The following is a 16,770-nucleotide window of genomic DNA, read 5'->3' on the forward strand; positions in this document are numbered from 1 at the left end:
ATCCCTATGCTGACCAAGGATGGCACTCGCACCTCATTCTGCTTAAGACCTGCCATGGAAACCATCACACCAGTGGCATCCCCCATAAGCTATTCACAGGTTGGTGCATGTGCACAAGGACAGAGAAAGTCAGCTGTAATATATGATGCACAACACAGAAGTAATTGATCATTCTACATAAAACAGGATGGCAGATTAAAAAAAAAATAACCTGTGGCAATTACATTTTATACAGCTGGTGTTATATTTGCTTTCTGTATAAAGTAAAAATATAGCAAGTCTCATAAAATAGCTTCAAGCATTTCTTGTGAATTAAATTGAAGTCTTATTTAATTTAAGTAATCTTTTTCCTGCCAGGAGAGGTATTATCTTTTAATTGTTGCATTTTGGTGGTATTGTGAAACCAATTCTGCTCTTTGTTGCTGGTTTGAGAAGAAACCCTTATTAGCTGTCACTTCACAGATGCAGAGAATGGCTGCAGGGATTGCCTTTGGTGGTTTACTTTAAAAAAAAGAACACTGAAAGGTACCAAACTTTCATGTGCTTTGCAGGAAGAAATTTATCTTCCTGCATAAAGTGGCTGCATCATTAATCCAGTTCTGAGAATTTCAAGAATAAACTGAAAGACCATAACTTGAATATTTGAGTTTAAATTATTGTCACTAGGCTCTTAAGCATCCTCTCTAGAACTGGCAGCAATGTGACTGGATATGCTCAGTGGGGCTTGGTGTGCCTTACAGAACTGTGTTGCCAACAGCACTATGACTAGAATTATACACTGGCTCTGTGTGCTGTACACAGTCTTTAATAGATGGTGGTTCTAGGAGTGGTTGCATATTTTCTTGCTCATTATCCATATTCAGGGATTAATTTTGGTGATTTATATAATGCTGTTTTTACTGGAAACTTTTAGTCAGAATAGAATATTGTAAAATAAAACAATGCAGTACTGGTAGGAAATGTTGTTAAAATAGGAGCTCAAAGCTTGGGAACTCTGTCCCTTGGATACGCCAATAGCTGAATGTGTTTTTGAGGTCTGCTTTCACATAGGAGACATATTGGGGAATGATGTGGATTGATTGTGTGGTCATGTATGAGAGAATGCAGTATAAACAGAAACATTCAAAATTAAATTATTCATCAGCTCAGATGCTAGGTTTTATCCATTTTGCTAAAGGAATATATTTTAAAATAAATATGCACAGTTAATAACCTTGAAAATTCCAGACCTGTACTACCATAGTTATAGAGCTGTTTAAATTGAATTGAGATTAGAGGTCTAAGTCCAGCCTTCTAAGAATCTTTTTATAAAATTATTCAATGCAGGATCTTGCTGGAAAATGGATTTTGATTTCATCTTTCTATGCAGACAGCTGTGTTCTGTCTTCTGATTCTACAAGCCCTCATTATCAGTGGTTGTCTTCTTACTCCTGCAGAGAACAAGACTTATGATCCTGAATAGCAAAGTGGATCAGCATTTAATGTATGCTTTAGACTGCAATCTTATGATTAGTAAATTTGACCTACATACTGTGAATGCTGCACAGGGGGACCACTTTATTGTAACATTTAATGTGCTTCCTGGGGTGATAAATGAATCATTTGGTTCTTCTATGAGCTACCTCTTCTAGTGACATGCAAAACTGATGTGAAAAATTGTGAACATGAAATGTGTGTCTTGTGCTTTTGCATTTAACCCATGAACTCATTTTGCAGTCTTAAGTGTGTGAGTCAGCCTTAGAACAAAGTACAATGTTCACTTGAATATGAGCATAGAATTCTGTCTCCTATGTCCACAAAGAGGAAAATTCTGGAGTCCCTGCTCCTAAATTTAAAACCAGCTTGTCACGACCTCAGGGGCCTTTGCAAACTGTCACGGAATCAGGGAAACGTGAGCTCTTGGGCCGCTGCCAATGAATAGCAGCAGCATGTGAACCTTCCAACCAGGACTGGACTGGGCAGGCAGGACCGGAACAGACTAGAAGTGGAAAAGCACACAGGCAGAAATAGACTGGAAGTGCAATGAGCACAGAGGCAGGAATAGACCAGAAGAGAAATAAGCACACAGGCAATACAAAGAAACAACAGTTGGCTAGGGAGGAGCAGGGTGCACAGGAGCAGAGCTTGACTAGGCAGGAACAAGGTATACAGGAGCTGAGCTTAGCTATGCAGGAACACGGTACACAGGAGCAGAGCTTGGCTAAGCAGGAACAGAGTACACAGAAGCAGAGCCAAGTAAAACTAGAAAAAAGGCACTCAAACAGGCCGCAAGGCTGAACTGGAACCCAAGCACAATGGTGAAGGCACGTATACACACGCAGAGACAAACACAAGAATCTGAACACACACAAGCAGCAAGGCTGCATTGAAACCCATTAGAAAGCACAAGACCAAAGGCAAGCCTAAGCTCACACAAAAGGACCTAGGCAGAACTCAAGGCAAGGCAGACAAGGCAGAACTCAAGGCAAGGCAAAGAGCTAAACCAGCAAACAAGCAAGGGACACGGCATAAATACCAGCCAAGCACATAGACAACAAGCAAAAATCAAAACAGAAGTGCTAACTCTAGCATACAGGCAAACAAGCAAAAATCAAGACAGAAATGCTAAACCGAGCACACAGGCAAACAGGCAAGAACCAAGACAGAAGTGCTAGCACTAGCACACAGGCAAATGAGCAAGAAACAAGGCAGAAGTGCCACACAGGCACACTAGCAAGGAAACAAGGCAGAAGTGCTACACAAGCATACTAGCAAAGAAAACAAGGCAGACGTGCCACACAGGCACACAGGTAAACCAACAAGGAACAAGGCAGAAGTGACATACAGGCAGACAGGCAAGGAAACAAAGTAGAAGTGCTACACAAGCACACTAGCAAATAAAACAAGCAGAAGTGGCACTCAGGCACACAGGCAAACTGACAAGGAACATGGCAGAAATGGTACAATAGCACAGGAAAGCCTGGAGACCTTTGGTGTTGTAAAGGCCCTGATGAATGTCCTCACCTTCCTTATGAGAGCCTTCACCGATGATGTCATGACTAAAGGAAAGAGGCTTGAAACACACAGAATATCAGAGTGAGGCTTGAAACATAGAAAAAGTGGTAGCAGAGGCAACAATGCAAGGAAAAAAACAGACTAGAGCTACGTCTGAGGCTGACCACCAGAAGACAAGGTGAGTCTGAAAATGGGATCATGACCACAGTCATGACACAGCTTACAGTATAAGGTAATGAAGGCTAGACTTGCTTGTCAGTTACTGAACAGAGGGGGTCCTCTTTCTAAATTAGTGGGAATAGAAAAGGGCCTTGCATGTAAGATAGGGTTGCCAACTATTTGAAAGAGAAAAACACGCCACTTGTCACTGCCCTTTTCTGACCCATGCCCTGCCCCAGTTCCACATCCAACAAATGACTGTAGTGACTGTAGCCATGCAGGCTTCAGCACATGCAGGCCATATTGAAGGGAGCAGAGTACAAGAGATAGCCTCCAGCTAGCTACAGTCTCCTCCCTGTCCCCCAATACATGCAATATATGTACCTCCATACAGTATTAAATCTAATATATTATACAACCACAAAATCTAAACATAAACTATGTATTATATATCTTATATGTTATACAATATATATATAAGGATCAGACCCTATTTCTCATCAGAAACATTCAGACTATTGGTACAATCATTAACATTATCTCAATTTGATTATTGTAATGCCATATATGCTGGCTGTACGGAGTACCTGTTGAAAAAACTCCAAACAGCTCAAAACACTGCAGCCAGGTTCATATACAAAATCATTTTGAAAGTGCCTCCCCTTTATTAATCAAATTACACTGGCTTCCCATCAAAGCAAGAATCACCTTCAAATTATGTTCCTTTTTCTTTCAAATCCTAAATGGTACAGCTCCAGACTATATGGTACCATTAATAAACTTATCTCAAAGAAACGCTAAATATGAGGCAAGAAACTATCTTAGACTACACCTCCCAAATTGCAAAAAAAGTGATCTACAAAACTGACCACTCTGCAGATTCTCTAACCTAGGAACCAAATGGTGGAACTCCTTACCACACAAAATAAGAAATATACAGGAATATACTAAAATCTGCAAAATCCTCAAATCGTTCCTATTCAAACAAACCCTCACAAAGAACAACCAAATCTCAAACAACTAATTACCTGAATTGGTTATTACCCTAGTTACCATTAACTTACTCATTGCTTCATGTACAATTTCTCATTCATAATAGATTTTCTAAATGTTAAACATCCATAGCTATCCCAGCATGTTTATGATACTGTATTGTAAAATTGGATTCTTACAACAAATTACTTTCTTATGCATTATTCTTTGTTATGTATCCTATACTGTTTATTGTAAGCCACATTGAACTCAAACTTGTTTGGGATAATGTAGGATATAAATGTCACAAATAACCCTCTTGTCCCCTTGCCCAACAATGGATGTAGAAATGAGCTAGGACATTTCTCCATAAATCTTACTCTTTTTTTTTTAAAATTTCTTACATTTGTACCCCACGTTTCCCACTCATAGCAGGTTCAATGCAGCTTACATATTATATACAGGTACTTATTTGTACCTGGGGCAATGGAGGGTTAAGTGACTTGCCCAGAGTCACAAGGAGCTGCCTGTGCCTGCAGTGGGAATCGAGCCCAGTTTTCCAGGACCAAAGTCCACCACTCTAACCACTAGGCCACTCCTCCAATTCTAGTATCATCTCAGCAACAGCAAAATAAACCTTCTCAGTACCAGGCATATCGTGAAGTAATACAAAAGTACACAAAAATTCACCCAGGAACTACAGCAAACCTACCATTCCAGCATAACTTCCAAAACGCACATAACAAAAACCCTATATTGGTAAAGGCAGCACCATAATTATGCAGTCAGTCCTAGAACATCAGTACACCTATGTGAAAGCTGAATAAGTCAGAGTACTATAGGCCTTTACATAGAAACTCCATGCTAAGAGAATACTCAGCCTCAGTCACACAAGCAAAATACTAACAGACTCTCACCAAATAATAACAAAATTGATCACAAACTGAAAATAGATATATATAGACAGAAATTAAACTGAAACCCCAAGAAGTCAGATTCTTGCATATAATACATCAGAAAAATAGAACTGTATCTCCTTCTACTGTGCAAAAAATAAAGATAGCAGATGTGCACTGCAAAAAATGACATTCCATTCACAAAATTGAAAATTCAATTCTTTTTTCTACCTTTATTGTCTGCTCATTTTGTAGCTAAAAATGGAGTCACATGAGACACGCTCAGACCTTCTGTGGTAACATCAAAATTTTCTCTCTCTTTTTTGAAAGGGAGTGTCATGGGTGGAGGGCATACATTCCTGCACTAGTATGCACGATAACCGGTTAGCACACAAATAACACAGGAGTCCTTACCATCTATAAACAAATGGCAGGCTTAGGACCTGTTGGCAGGGCCCTAAAGCACCATCCAGGTATCAGGGCAAATAGAAAAGGTATCATTTGAATAGAAAAGGAGAATCCCAGAAGAGAAGCATATGGGGATACCTGAGCATTAGCATTTGCAGAAAGGGATGAAATTCCCCATGTGGGGAAGGTTGTTGGTGCTTGTCAGCTGTTAGATACTAGACTGAAGACTTCTCCCGGAAGTATTCCTGCCACCAAATATCCAGTGAGGAGCCAAGTGGTAAAGCACTGGAGGCAAGCTGAAGGGTGAGACCTACAGCAAGCTAACACAGCTGAGGTTTGGGATGAAAGATACCTCTAGTAGCCAAGAAAGAAAGAAGTTTCAACAACTGGGGCATTCGGCACAGCCTACTCATCCACTCTCTTGCTACTACCAAAAAGAAGAAAAGGACTCAGCAGCCACTTCTTTGATGAATTTGGAATTTATTAAGGCCGCAGCCAAGCATTTTAACATTACATCTCATAAATCGCATTTACATCTGTTGCAAACTGTATAACTTTGATAACATCACAAATCATTGCCAACCCCTGGGTACACAGCTTTTCATTCCCCTCGTGTTTTAACACGCTTCCATTTGTGCCGTCTAATCACACCTCCCTCCTATGCGGGCCGTTACTGATAGCACCCGCTGATTAAGGTGCCTCCCATTTAAGGACGCACCCTGCATAAGCCCTTGGCCTCCCAGCCGTTCAAGCCAGGAGACAATGTAATCAAAGTAAATGAACTGCAACCTGCCCCCCCCCCCCCCCCGCAGGCATAAAATTTCAAAATCATCTTGAACGTAATATTTGAGCAATTATTCCCCCACCACGAAGGACTATTATGTGCTGACATGCTGTGTACCCTCCATAGTCATACATGATCCCTGTCCCTTACCGCTCAGCTGCGACAGATGTGCCCTGAACCCTGGGTGGGTGGGTGGGTCGGGTCAGCTCCTCTGCTTTGCCGCTGCTCTCTCGTAATGACCCCTCCTTACCTGTTGGGCTCCCCTTTATGCTTTCCCTCCCCCTCCTCCCCCCTCCTCCCTGCCTTTCCTTAACCCTTTCTTTACCGCTGGCCTACAGCCCAGTTGTGTCTGGCCTCCCTAGTCGGATTGGCCTCTTTCTATGTGTGAGGGAGGGCAAGTGTGTCAGAAATTTCAAGGAGAGATCCTTGGAGAAAAAAGAAAAACCTCTATCTGACCCTCTGAAAGGAGTTCTAAATACTACCTGGAAGTTATTTATCATTTAATTTGAGTTTGCTCAGTAATATGGCGCTCCAGTTACACACCGGTGTGTGCTATGAAATTATTTTTCCAAGAACTCCTCACCAAGGAGTGGAGTTCTGTGGAAGTGTTATTGCTGAATAGTTGTGTAAAGCCCTGGAGATTCTCTCCCCATTTCTTTGGGATCCAACAAAAATTTTAAAAATCATTCTGTAGCCCCATGAATGTACCTCACCAATAAGGGAGTTTACCAGAGACTGGCTACAAAAAGCACTTAAACTGCAATTCTTTGGAGTAGATCTAAGCTACTTTTGTAAGCCTGTTTGGTTGCAGGCTGCAGGTAATTTTGTTAACTATACATGTTGTCGTCTTTGTGCCAGTGGGATGCAGTCAGGACTTTCAAAAGATTCAGTATGTACCCTGGCCAGGCCAGTCCTAATTACCTTCTTTTTTTCTTAAGCTGTTTGGCATGATCTGCTTACTTTATGCTGAGATGACACCTTTTTTCTTAATCACATCCTGTTTTACTTCATCACATCCTGCACCAGGAAACTGTACATGGGCAACAGGCACAGAATACAACCACTGAGAACACAGAAGACACATGTATGGGAAGCTATTTCATGCCTACTCAACCTCTAGTTCCAAGCTTTCTTATGTTTCTGAGCCCTTACTCTGTGCGGCTTACAACCACAATCCCCCGGATTCTATAAATGGTGCCCAAAATTGCACGTGATTCTGAGATCCACACACAAATAAATTAGTTAATGAGTCATTAACAATAAATAATTGGCAGTATTAATTAGCTCTGTCTAAGTACTTGTACAGTTATATAAAGATCCATGCCCAACTCATCTCACACACAACCCAAAAGGGGGCATGACCAAATAATTACATGCAGTGTTATAGAATTTGAGTGCTTCCCAGAAAGCCTCTCTTGGGCGCCCCCATTGTGCCATCCCCCACAAGAACCCCTTTGATCCTAAGAGCCCCCTTACAAGCCAAGCCCCTCTTCAATTGTCTCCTCCTTCTTCAACTAGACCCTCCTCTCTGGGCAGTAACCCTTTCTATAGCACCTTCTCCTCCCCCCCCCCCCCCAACCCAGGTGTATCTGAGTATAAATCCCTGGTGTCTATTAGTGTGGGCAAAGTGATCTCCAGTTGCTCCTGCCTTCACCAGTGCCATCTTACAAAATCTAACAATAGTTTTGTAGTTCTACTGCTAGGGATCATGTTTTCTAGAAAGAGACACTAGAAAAGACTGTCTACTGCATTTAAACTCAGAGGGCTTGTGGGAGGGTGGGGAGGCCTGTGGAGAGGTTGCTGAAGGGAGGTTGGTTGGGGAAAGGGACATGCAGATTGGGTGGTTGGCCACTGAGGGAGCCCTTAGGATTGAGGAGGTCTGGTTGAGGATGGCACAAGGCAAGTTTGATTGGTGGGAGCCCAAGAAGGGCTTTCTGCATGGAGGGTGGCACTCTGACCACTGCTTTTAACAATGCTTGCCAGGCCCTTTAAGAGATGACCCAGAAGCATCAGATGTAGCCTAGTGGCTCGATGCTCCCAGGTGGTAAAATAAACTCAACTATACTGTGGCTTGTAGACCAAAAGCCATAGTATAGTATTTACATAGTAATAAGCCTTCTTACATGTATTTGCATGTTTTACATCTTATTACTATTTTTTGTGGAGTATTGCCCCTCAAAGATAATCTTCCAAAAAAGCCAAATATTGTTTGGTAAAGAAACATTCCAAAAGCAGCAGCAATTAGAGCTACACAGACTGTTACACTGGAATGATAGTGGGCACAGTAGTTCCGCCTGCATCCATGAGCTTGTATAGTACTATTGGCAGATAACAGATGGGCAGACTGGATGGGCCTTACAGTCCAACATCTGCAGTCATTTTCTCTGTTTCCACATAACATTCATTGACTCATTATTACCTGAGATGAATTTGTCTTTGTGCAATATCTACTGCATAACTGAATAATTCTGTGATTAATGAGGCCTGTACATTAAAATCTTGAGAAATGTATGGAGGGGAGGAGATTTTGCCTTCAGCTGAGAAATAGGATGCCTTGTTATATGTTGTTATCTGGTCTTTTGGAGGTGTTCATAGTGAAGTACCAGCTGCTGGAGATAACACAAAGGGGCTACAATCCTGAATTATTCTTGTTTGGAAATTATTCCTAATTCCTCACCCTATAACACTTCCTAAATGGCTAATATGTATATTCATAAAAGCATGAGGCAATGGAGAATTTGGGTAGAAAGCTAGATTGTAATAAGTGTCATAGTTTAAATTAGCTTGTCATTGCTGACTGAGTTAAAGATGTAAATCCTTCTTTCTCTCATTTTCTGCTGCCTGACAAGCTTAGTCAAATGAAGCAAGTGGACACTGAGCTGGTCAGGCAAAACTTAGAGCATAAAAACTATGTGAATTCTTAGGCTTAATTAATGCTTTAAATGACACTAAAGAGTATTCAATGCAAATTTTCAAAGCTCCAAAGGACTTTCATTAGAATATAAAAGTAAAAAGAGCTCTCGGATAATTCTAATAAATCTGCTACAGATCTCTCCATGCAGTCAGAAAGCACAATTTGTTCTACCTGTTTTGTAGACAAAGTAAACAATATTAGAGAGGAAGTTGCTAAGGAAGGCTGGACAAATATTCAGTTTAATTTGAGTGTTAGGATAGAAGCTAAAGAAATGTCGCATTTGTGGAAGAATTGCAGTCTACAGGGAAACTGGAACGTGCTAAATACAAATTAGATCTTTGTCTGACAACTTTGGAATAAAGTTCAGATCAGGAGGCTTTCTTGTAGGGATGTGCATGGCCAAAAAGCTTTTGGTTTGTCTTCAGATTTTCCAAATTTTTCCCTGATTTTCAGGTCCTTTTTTGGTTTGTTTCACACATATATCTTTTATGGTACATGTTTTAAAACGTTTTTTTAGTTCAATATTTGAAACCGGTAGCCTTAAATATTTTTAACACATGCAAATTGATTGTCTGCATGCTAATTCATGGGTCTATGAGTGTACAATTGAGTTTGTGTGCACTAAGGGCCCTGTTTACAAAGGTACGTTAGCATTTTTAACGCACCTACAATTAGCGCGCACGCTAACCATGTAGACGCCTAAAGGGATATTGTAGATGCATACACAGTTAATGCACGTACATGTTTAACGCACATTAAAGACGCTAATGCGCCTATAATGCGGCTTAGTAAACAGGGCCCTAAAACCTTTAAAGAAACCAAACTGATATGCACTAAAGAATGCACATCCCTACTTTCTTAAGGCTAATAAATACGGAAAATGTGTCTCGTTTTGAAGGATATCTACTCATGTTTCTCATACTCACTATAGTGCATCTTATTGTGATGAGATTTTTCTCTTGATTTCCAGCAGGAATAAATTATTGACCCTTATCCATCTTCCTTTTCTTGCCAAAGTTATTGAGTGAGCAATGGCATCTAGTGGTATATGGAAATTACTCTTCTACTGGACAATGTTCAATCCAGGTATTGGAGTAATTACAGTACTGAGACTGTTTTGGTCTTTTTGACAGATGTGACCTTAAACCACATGGATAAATAAAGGAGCTCCCTTCTCACTGATGTTTCTAGACCTCTCTGTCGCATTTTATACACTTAATCATGAGATTTTGGTGGCACTTTTTCGAGAAGGAATTAATAGTGGGCTCTCCATTTTTGTCTGAGTGCTAACAGAAAAGTTGAATGAGAAACCAGTTTTCTAAAGCCACTTTTTTTCAATGTGATATTCCCCAGAGATTCTCCTTATATCATTTAGGGGGGGAGCTTTTACAAAGGCACATTAGCATTTTTAGTACATGCTAAATGCTAGAGACACCCTTAGGAATATATGGGCATCACTAGCGTTTAGCGCATGCTTAATTTTAGTGTTCAGGGCTCCCAAAATATGAATTTAAAAGACTTCAGACACTACAGAACAGAGCTCGGTTGCTCTGTTCTGCTCAGTATCAGATCCATATCACTCTTCTTTTACAGAAACGTCACTGGCTGCCTATAGAATTCAGGATTCCGTTTTTAAGACCCTCATTTTGACTTTTATAGCATTACAGTCTGGAACTCCAGACTATTAAGGTTAATTATTCCTTATTCTCCTGCTTGTTTACTTTCTATTAATGATTATAGACTTGTACTACCAAGTCCTCCTAAGGCATATTGGGAATCTACTCGGAGGAGTGCATTCTTCTTTTTAGCCCCTTTTTTGTGGAATAATTTACCTTGTTCAATTTGATCAGAATCTTCTCTGAAGACTTTTAAGGTAATCTTAAGACTTGTTTTGTTATAAAGTCTTTTTATAGCTTTGTTCAAGTCAGGAGACGGCCAAGACCGGCACATCTCAGCACTAAGGGTACAAATGTGTTATTCTTTTGGGATGTTTGAGTACTTTACTATAAATAAATATAATTCTCTTCTTTTAATTTTAGTATTGTGAATCACTTTGAAATTACGTTGTAAAAAATCTGATTATATCAAATTTTAATAAACATATAAGAGCTTTCTCATAAGTGCTGATTCACTACTGGTTTATGGTTTATTATGGTTTATTAAAAACGTGCTGTACCACCTTATATGCCAGGCACAGTAAAGGCATAACATTTACCAGCCTCATATTTAAAAGCATTTATTCAGCTAGCAATGCCTGCTACCCAGATAAATGTCACTGCCTGGGGCCAGTCACTGATTTTCAGTGATTTTATCCAGATAGTGCCACTGAAAATCATTAGACTGCCCTGGAGCTATTGAAATAGTGTTAAGGCAATTCTGAGGCAGAGACTGGGCAGAACCAAAAAATATCTGTATAGTGGCTAGATTTATTATTTATTATTGCATTTGTATCCCACATTTTCCCACCTATTTGCAGGCTCAATGTGGCTTACAAAAACCTGTTATGGCATCACCATTCCAGGAGACAGGTACAATTGGTGTTACAATAAGATCATGGATGAGAAGAAAGAGCAGAATAAAGTTAGAGAAAGGTGACTGTCAGAGTAGGGTGAAGTGGTAAGGTGTTTTAATAAGCTATGGATTCTCTTTGTAGACATTGTTGAAGAGATAGGTTTTCAGTGATTACGAAAGTTAGTTATTTCTTTGATCGCTTTCAAGTCAGTTGGTAGTGCATTCCATAGCTGCGTGCCTCATGTAGGAGAAGCTAGTCACATATGTTAGCTGTACTTTAGTCCTTTGCAGTTGGGGAAGTGCAGATCAAGGAATGTACCGCTATCCAAAAAACTACCCTTGTAACTTACAACAGCAAAAAAAGCTGAGCTAAGTTATTTAGGTAGTTCCCATATACTGGTGTTGGACTGCCATTATTCAGATAATGGTGGTGTTGGTGAAATACCTGGATATTCAGCACTGATATTAGATAGCAGCTACTGCTGAATATCTGGGTAAATATTAAAAGACTACAGCTGGTGTTTAAAAGAAATGCTGACCACCCAGATTAAATATTGTCCAGTATATCTTCTATAACAGCTAGAGAACAGGAACTACACATGAAATATATGAATGGCATATTACATCAACATTTGACAACAAACAGGTATAATATGCATGTATAGCCGAAAGCTGCAGCATCTCTCTTGATATAATTGTATCAGATATTTTGTACATTCATATTCTCCAATGGGATGAACCTAAGGTTTGTCTTTTTGTGGATGATACCAAACTCCTAAGTACATAAGTATTGCCATACTAGGAAAGACCAAAGGTCCATTGAGCCCAGCATTCTGTTTCCAACAGTGGCCAATCCAGGTCACAAATACCCGGCAAGATCCCAAAAATGTACAAAACATTTTATACTGCTTATCCCTCTGTGATAGGGTAGACATCCCGGAGGGTGTGGATAGCATGAGGAGGAATCTGGTGAAGCTTGAAGAATGGTCCAGAAATTGGCAACTAAGATTTAATGCTAAAAAGGACAGCCAAAGCCACAAGGATGCTTGGGTGCATAGAATACTGTGTGCAGTTCTGGAGACCGCACCTTCAAAAAGATATAAACAGGATAGAGTCGGTCCATAGATGGCAAAAAAATTGGTCAGTGGTCTCTGTCATAAAGCATATGGTGACAAACTTATAGACCTCAATATGTATACTCTGGAAGAAAGCTGGGAGAGAGGGGATATGATAGAGACATTTAAATATCTCCGTGACATTAATCTACAGAAGGTGAGCCTTTTTCAAGTGAAGGAAAACTCCGGAATGAGAGGGCATAGGATGAAATTAAGAGGTTATAGGCTTAGGAGTACTCTAAGAGCTTATTTTACAAAGCCACGCTAGTGATTCCAACATGGCAAATGAGAGGAAGCCCATAGGAATTGAATGGGCTTCCTCTCATTTGCCGCACAGAGAATCGCTAGTGTGGCTTTGTAAAAGAGACCCTAAGGAAATACTTTTTATGGAAAGGATGGTGGATCCATGGAATAGCCTCCTGGTAGAGACCAAGAATGTGTCTGAATTCAAGAAAGCATGGGTCAGGCACATGGGATCTCTCGGGGAAAGGAGGATATAGTGGATGCTGCGGATGGGCAGACTGGATGAGCCATCATGTTTCTACGTTTCTATCAATAAAGTCTAGGGCATATGCTACATCTCAAGCAGAAATAGCTAAATATGATTCAGGTGTCAAGTAAACAGACTCATATAATTCAATTGTTAAAAGCACACTCAGTACAAACATACAAAAAATAAGAAAATAGCCAAAATTATGAAAAACATCAATATAAATCCTAAATGGGTTATCATATGGTAATACTAATCAGTAATTTAATATCATAAGGGCAGAAATATGTCCAGATTGCCCTTGTTAGTGAGATGGTGGGGTGGAGGGGACATATTCTTAGCAACAGCAGTCTAGTGCAATCTAGATTCAGGGACAGACTAAGACCATCCTGTTCCTCCATTTCACCCAACTTCCTGGACCTGTTTTAACCCAAAAGCAGAAGCACAGAGCTGTTCACTGACTGCCAGGCACTTAGCAATCATCACATTGAGAGGGAGAATGAGACAAACAACAGACTGGGTAAAATTCAGGTTTACAAACAAATGGCAGAATGACATGGAAGGATGCTATCAAAATGTGTTTTTAGGGACCATTGAACACGTGGGATATGAAAATGAAAGGAAAGATTTAGATACAAAGTTAATGGTATAATACTTGTACATAGAGTAATTGCTTGGGTTATGGAGGCTTTCTCACAGCTCTATTGCCTCTGTACTTTTCTAACATTAGTCACTGAAATGGTTATAACACTTTCTACAACCTGAAATCTGCTTCATGTTGACTTAAAAGCAACAGCACTTACAGACTTACATTTTACTCAGAGAAAAACAGTCTTTTAATACTTAATTTTCCACAAAGCATAAATCAGGCAGGAACGAGCTTAAATTATTTAAGCTCGTTTTATCTAAGGGAAAATAAGTATAGTGCAGGACTTCCATCTGCCTACAATGGTAAGCAAGCACCACCTGGTTCTACAAATGACAGTATAAGATTATTGCTCAGTAAATGTCACAATTTCCATTTCAAAAAACCCTTTACAGCTGTCTCTGTTTCTAGCTTCAAAATAATAAATCACCTGCTACTACAGTCAAAAATAAATTCACCATCTATGTGATAATGACTGAGAAAGGAGAGCCAAGATTTCTGCATGTGCCATAGAGCACACAGGACAAAAAAAGGGGAGCTGTGCAGGGAGGGGCTACAGCTGTTGATGTGTTGTTTCACCATACAGCTCTTCCACTTGGAGGTGGTATAGTAACTACAGTTGACAAATTAGGAGAGTAATTAGGAATATACCCATGGGAGCTGTTACAGATGTGTGAAAGATGTTACTCTGCCTGTTCCGGAGTCTGCCAAAAAAGGAGAGTACAGTGTGGGTGAAGAGGCATACTGTGCATGCATGTATACTGAAAACATGCCACATGTAGATATGTATATATGCAAACACTGCCAGTTGTATACATACATACACATGAACTTAAAGAGTTCAATTTTCAAAGTGATTTATGCATAAAGTTGGCTGTGGGAAAACTGCCATCATTCAATGCAATTAAAATAAGTACGTTGTACTAGAAGGTATGCACTTTTAACTGCACATAGAGGAGTGGGTTTCAAACAAAAGAAATCTGCAAATCTGAGAGGATAACTGGAATAATAAGCAAAACAGGTGAAGGGGTGGAGGCACTGGTGAGCTCACTCAAGATGGATGCCTAGAGAAGAAGTGCTGGAGAGGAAGATCTTAAAAAGTGTCTTCCCTTCCCTATCAAAATCCACTTCTGGGCAAACTACCAATATATTATTAATACAATGTTTATTGATAAAGTCCATAAACTGGATTTTGCTACTACAAATAAAGCATTCCAAACATGATCCACCTTCCTTGCAGAAAATGATAGGATCTAGCAAAGATGACATTACACTTCAAACTGTAACTCAAGAACTACAGCAGATTAAAGATCTAATAAAACATAACCAGGAAGCTTTTGCAAATATGAAATCCAAAATTGGTGATTTAAAAGCAAAGCAATCAGAAATATAGGTGCAAATGGATGTACTAGAGAATATGTAGAGGCCAATTCTTCAAATATCTAGGCCCTACAGTGCAAATTCAAGATGGAATGAAGCCTTGAGGATCTGACTAACAGAAATCAGTGAAATAACCTATGTATTTTAGGTATTGCTGAAGTAGCCAAAGGCAAAGATGCAATAACATGTATTGAAGATTCTCTACCATGTCTCCTAGATTTGCAACTGGAATGGCCCCTTGAAAATGAACATACACACCATTCCCAGGCATATGTTGTCTGTGGTGCCAAACACCCTCGGCCCATCATCTTAAAGCTATTATGCTATCCACATGTAATGGAAATATGGAAATAAAACAGAAGGCAAAGCTTTGTTCAAGAAGAATAGTGATTTTTCTCAGACTTTTACAAAATAAATAGTCCAGCAACAAAAGTAGATTTAGTCCTCTGGGATCAGCTAAAGAAGGTCAACACCCAGTCTAGGCTGCTATTTCCAGCCAGGATGTGTATTACAATTAAAAATACCACCTGGACCATCAATGACTAAGCTTTGTTTACAGATTATATAAAAGAATTCATGAGTGAAGACATGGAGTGGAAATAACAACAGCAGAAGTTCACTACCTCATGCCATGATTTGTCCAGGCCTTGCGATTTCAATTATATGTACACAAGACATATGTACAGGACTTAGTAAGTGGTAGCATTCCTTAGTTACTACATATAGACCTTGGCTCTGTGTTCAGTCTGCTGAATCTTCCTTTGATAATCTGGAAAAGACCAATAGGTACTATTTTTTTAATTTGAGAACACCATACAGTTCTAGGCAGAGCTGTGGTAAATTATATTACTAAGATAGATAAATTGGTAATGGCAACTGTTGGTAGGGTTGCAAAACGGTAATCTAGGAAAGGTCAACCCAGTGTGTATCCTCTTGCTTATATGTGGTCTGATACAATCTGACAAATGGAAAAAATAATCTAAGCAATGCTTCTTTATTTCTTTGAATAACAATTCCTATGTGTTCTATGACCCATAGATCCTGAACGAATGGGAATGTCACCAACGAAGTATTTCTGAATGTCACTTCATCTACTGAACTTTCAAGAATCTTTTTTAAGTTTAAACTGTCTGATGAAAAGCTTTCCTCACTGGTTACTGGATGTTTCTTAGGGAATACAAACAAAAAATGGATCATCCAATCAAGCCCTTCTCAGTGTGCATCCAGCCTTCCTCAGTGTGCATGCATGCCTCGACACAGCCCATGTTTCAGCAATAACACCTGCGTCAGAAGTCCCAGTGTACTAGTATGATGTTGAAAAGAACACAGACTTTGGCGCACAATAATGGAAATACAAGAGCAACACTGAGCTTGTGTCCCGAACATACAGCCTACTGCTACAGTGTCGTATTTCAAAATCAGTGTGATGAACACAAGTGAGGAGAAAACAAATTCTTGTTTATCATCAGCAAATTTTGGACTTAAGATCTAATTTCATTAC

This window comes from Microcaecilia unicolor, chromosome 5 (assembly GCF_901765095.1).
Source record: "Microcaecilia unicolor chromosome 5, aMicUni1.1, whole genome shotgun sequence".
Classification (NCBI taxonomy): Eukaryota; Metazoa; Chordata; class Amphibia; order Gymnophiona; family Siphonopidae; genus Microcaecilia; species Microcaecilia unicolor.